The sequence below is a fragment of the Malus sylvestris genome, chromosome 15 (assembly GCF_916048215.2).
Source record: "Malus sylvestris chromosome 15, drMalSylv7.2, whole genome shotgun sequence".
Lineage (NCBI taxonomy): Eukaryota > Viridiplantae > Streptophyta > Magnoliopsida > Rosales > Rosaceae > Malus > Malus sylvestris.
Window position 1 is genome coordinate 31,167,183 of NC_062274.1, and position 5,529 is coordinate 31,172,711.

Below are 5,529 nucleotides of genomic sequence, written 5' to 3' on the forward strand. Positions count from 1 at the left end.
TCGTATCTATGCTTCAAACACTTGGTGTTTCTTATGTTTCTTGTCACAAAAATGTGTTGTTGAATCTAATCAATGAATTTGGCTATATAATATTAATTTGAATCCTTAAAAAGGTTCGAGACTTCTTTCATAACGACTCTTAACGAATTGATTGCAAATCAATAAAATTATCTATTCATTTTCGATATAGCGACATTACGTGCCATGTGGTGTATCTAATGCATATATTAGTTTTTAGACTGAGGAATTACTAAACTGTAGTTTTCTAAATAATATATGTATTGAATAGTCTAATCATATGCCTAAATTGGACTAACTTCTAAACTCCAAATAAGTTTGGATTTAAAGTTTAAAGTCTCTCAAGTACCTAGGACACAATACAAATCAAGTTCTCTTGAAAATTAGGTAACATTAGTATGAAAAATAAAAATAAAAAAGAGAAACATTAGACCATCTCTAAAGAAAATGTCAAATTATAAGAGTTAAATTATAATTGATGGTTGATATGACAATCTGAAGTCTTATGTCAAATTTTGTATTTCTTCAACTAAATTGTTAAATATTATTTTCTTATTAAAATAGACCTTTGAATGGTTGTAATTAAGCACAAAGCCTTGAAATTTAGTCAGCAAATAACACTTCGGTTAGAAAGACTTTTTATGTCAAATATGCACAGTGACATTCCACCTAGGATTTTGACATCTCGTTGGGAGATGCTCTTGGGTATCATCTTGACATGGTTTATTGGTCTTAGCCTGTACTAGCCTAGCTAACTTGATTATCTATTTTTTTTAATCTCAAATTACCGTTTATAAGATAATAAATAAGTCTATTACGTAGTTCTGACTCATACGACTTGATATGAAAACGACTTAGTTTTTAGTTTTGTTTTTAGGTCGACTCTAATCTGTTTATATTTGGTATAAACCAACTAATTTGGTGTGAATTTAAATCATAGTATCTTAACATGACATTGTCAAAACTTGTTAACCAAAAGCTTTGCCATATCTTTAAGGAAATTACAACGATGATCTCTGAAATATCACTTAATTGGAGGTAGGGTTCCTATACTAAGATTCTAATGATTAAAATTCAAAAATCAAATCTAATAAATTTTTAATTTAATGACCATTGCTCAAATTAAGTAATAACTTAAAAAGAGAATTTTTATAAATTCCTCTCATACCTTTGACCAACAAGCCGTTGCTTGACCACTAAAGAAAATAAAGAAAATGAGGAAACGAAAATAGAATGAAGGGATACATCATCATACATGAGAATTTGGATGTATCGAAAAACTCCGAGATACCCAATCGTATCAAATAATAACATTTGGCATTCCGTGTGGGGCCATGCAGCTTGGTTCTCAGTCTCACTTCACAGTTCACACTTCTCACTTCTCACTCCCACACTATTTTACGGGTGGGTTTGAAAAATAAAAAAATTGAAAAAAAACTTGAACCGAAATTGAAGAATCGAAACTGAATGAAATTTATTGGTTCGATTTTAATTGTATTAGTTTAGATATCGAATCAAACCAAATCAAATTGAATATAAAAACGACGTTGTTTTACAGTACTTGCTTTCAAACCAGACCTAACCTTATTTACTTTTATAATTAAAATCAACGACGAATTAAGAATAGCAACGAGCACATGAGCTAGGAGGACACAACAAGTGTAAAAGAATTATTGAAAATTTGCATCGTACAAAGGGGCTAGTAGGCTTAGAAATTTCCGGGAAAGCGCTAGGGATCCAACAACTTCACAATTTGGCAGGTATTAAATGGACCATTCATTGTTTATGCACTATTCCTAATTATTCACAATTTGAAAGAATGAATAATGTTAATGCTAGGGATACCATACCACATTTTATAAATAGTTTTTAAACTCTCTTTCACACATAGCGAGTGTGCTAGCGACTGACCCAACGGTGTTTGCTAGCATTGCTCTCTTATATTTGTTCAGGTATTGACATGGGGTAAATAAGTCATTTTCTTGTTTTCAATTGGTAAATTACATTGCAGATGTTGTAACAGTAACACAAATGTTATGTATGCCAGGCATACACAAAACTTCCTCTACCCAATGATTAGAAATCAAAATAAAAATCTTGTGTGGTAGGTAGGATACGAGGATGTCAACTGTTACGTTGTGGTGTGGTCCATAAAGTATGTGACAACGAAATTCTCTTACCATACGAAATAAATATTTTCAATTTTTTCTTACTCTGAAGAATAACACCTAGTACACAATAAAAATGAAAAGACTCATAAGTGTACACCGTGACGACCTATAGCAAGACATTTTTATCATCCCTTTCAAAAATTAATCTCCTATATTCATTTAGGCTCTTCAGACAGAATTGTGTGTTGTACATTTAGAACTTACACATTTACAACCTTTTAAGCACATTGCAAACCGTCTGAAATCAACATACAACTCAGACTCAAAGTTTGACAAAATTATTTTGCATGTCAAATTTCGTTATCGGAACTCTGTGCTTGCGTTGTCTCCTTAATTGTGCCACTGGCCAACCCTTCTTCTTCAATGGAAATGAAATCAGATGAGGTCATCTTCTACGTTCGGTACACACTCACACAAAAAACCGTATCTGATGATAGTATTTATCCGTTTTACATACGTCCAACACCTTTCAGAATGTACTTCCTCCATCTATCCTGGCGGCGACAAGTCTTTTTTTCAATGAGTTCCCACGAGGTCTTTTGCATTTCTGATGCAAATATGTCATCCAGGTTCTGCCATTTTAACAACAACGGTTAGCAATTTAGCACAAGTCTATACAGTTATTACTACAAATGCTAATTCGCATATTAAACAATTTATCTGGTTAACACCAAATCACTGCAAGAACATGTAGAAAGTTCAATGGAAGAAGTGCAACTTACAAGTTCAACGGATGAAGAGCAGCTTACAGAAAATGCGACGCGCAAGTCTTTCTACTCCTCTTTCTAATCTTCCAAGATATGCATTACATCCTACAGGAATCCAATTGGAAAGAGAACTAAATTTTACATGCTAATTCAAGAGAGAGATGTTGTATCTTGTATGGTAAAAGTTAAGAGCTTAATTTACCTGCTCCATCCGGTCTCAGAACTCTCGGCAGAGCTCTACAAACACGGTAGGATCAATAACAGTGTGGAGATGATCAATCATCTCTCACAAAATAACCTCCAAAGGCTGCATTCTACTTCGAACAAGTGATTCCTCTGCCTTTGATTGTCGAATAATGTTCTTCAGCCTTGTTTTGTTATAAACCCTAGTCTGTATTTACAAGGAAATAGAAGAAAAGTCATAAACTCGTAAAATTTTGTAGTTAAAAGATAGTTCGACAACATTCAACATTGATACACAGTTCAAACTGAAAAATTCAGTACTCGCATTCTCATAAAGCTTCTCTACAATGGTTAGTCGGTAGGTTTTTATTTTTATTTTTTTTTGTAAAGTAAGGAATCTTACCTAGAATAGTTTGAATGTGAAATAAAGTATTACTAATGGTGATGTAAAGGTGATTCCTTCTTATCTTGTGCAAGTAATAGACAAAGTAAGAAGATGTTGTGAAGGAAGTGTCAAATATGAAACCAATAAACTAATATATACATCAAAATATGACAGGACAAGCAATCTAAAATAACAGACCGTGAGGAAATTCCACTAATATCAAAATGGAGATTACAAATAGAGTTCAACTTTTAAATCCAAAATCCCACATACACCCAATAACTCTCACTCAAACAAAGAACAAATAGAGAATAAGGTACAAACCAACTTTACTCTCCCAAAAGCTACAAAAGTAGCACCAATAATAGGTGATGTTCAAAAGCCTCAAGAGTAGCAACGCTCAAATGAAGCTATCGGCAAGCTTCTGTTTTCTCTCCAATCTGCTGCTGCACGAACCAAAAGGCATGAATTGCCTTATGGAAGGCTGGTGCCTTTTAATCAAACCCTAGCTACCATGTGGCTTTCAATTGGGCTGCTGGCCTTACAATTGACAAAGGCCCAAATTAATTGAGCCACAAAACCAACAATCTCCACCTTAACGAAATTCACATAGCATCACAAAGAGTTGAATCAACAATCACTATAAGCATCCAAAGTACGAACTAGAGACAACGAAAGCTAAATCAAATTCCCCATCCTCTCGGTGCTCAGAACAATCTCCACCTCAACTCAAATTGATCAAAGCCAACAAAATAGAGCATTTCTCCACCATCTCCTCCAAATTTGCAAACCATAAGTGCCTTGATCACAACAAAAGTGATTCAAATGACGAAACTGAATTTCTTTAGTATCACCAACAAAAATCAAGCAAATCATATCAAAGTTGGACACACAACGAACTCCACCTGCTCACAAATACCATGGTCTGAAACTACACCAATAGACTCATTCACATAGCATGGCACATTCTCCAAGTAAAAAATGATTACAAATTTGGCAACAAGGTCTAACATACCACATACAAAACCTTTCACCCAAATTCATATCTTAGGAATACCAATATTATGCCCTCCACTCAAGTTTACCATCATCACATGAGCACCAACAGGACAACCAAATATTTCAAATTCAAATAATCAGCAGGAGATCCAAAACCATACCTCAACTGGAGTCTTCAAGAAAGCTTATTGCAGATGATGGAGACCAACAAACCAAATAGCAGTGGCAAACAAATCCAATCAAATGCCCATAGACCAAAGTTAGAAAGCATATAACTTGCCTTCTACAAGACGGTTTCACATAAATGTTCTGCAATGCACGGGGTATATCCAAAATAGTGTGGTGTCTCACCCCCAAACTTTGCAGAACTTAACAAATGGGCCCTCACTGAATACAACTCTACCAAAAAGCAAAACCATACCAATAAAGATCCTAGTTAGAGTTCAGTTCATACTTGAGATTTTTGCCTGTGGCATATCCATCGCGGATGCAAGAACTCCGAGACATCAACTGGCTTTCGATCTGAGGCCACATGACATCAGGCATCATCTTCATGGAATTTAAAAGAATTCCTAACCGAAAGATGATACATAGTAGTGACGAGAATTAAAAAGAAAGATCAAAGTTCCATTTTGGGACCGAATAGGTGCTAACGCTTTGTCTGGATAATTTTTTGAGATATTTGAAGCCTGGTATTTGGCGGGGGTGGGTCGTTGAATAACCACACCCACATCTGGAAGCATCATTAAGAAATCTGAAAGTTGATAGTTCTTGAAGTCTAGTTGCAAATTTTATCTTGGACTTGGTAGTTATGATTTATTATCAAGCAGCGAGAATTTACGATAATGTCACAACTGTCACTTTCTCCAATAATGACAAATATTACAAGGATGCTAAACATAACATAAAGAAGAGAAAAAAAAAATATCATGTCATTATAAAGGAGATTCAGACAATGAGTGTCTGCAATGACAAAACTTATGCTTGCAACCCATTAAGAATTAGATTATGACCGTAGACATAAATAAAATATGTTGAAGGAATCGTGGTTATAATCATGATAGTG

The 5,529-nt window shown here is 34.5% G+C and overlaps 1 pseudogene; it reads right to left on the reverse strand.

The window, feature by feature from the left end:
• Nucleotides 1–2,308: 2,308 nt before the first annotated feature.
• On the reverse strand, nt 2,309–5,196 carry LOC126602917 (uncharacterized; annotated as a pseudogene).
• Nucleotides 5,197–5,529: the final 333 nt, after the last annotated feature.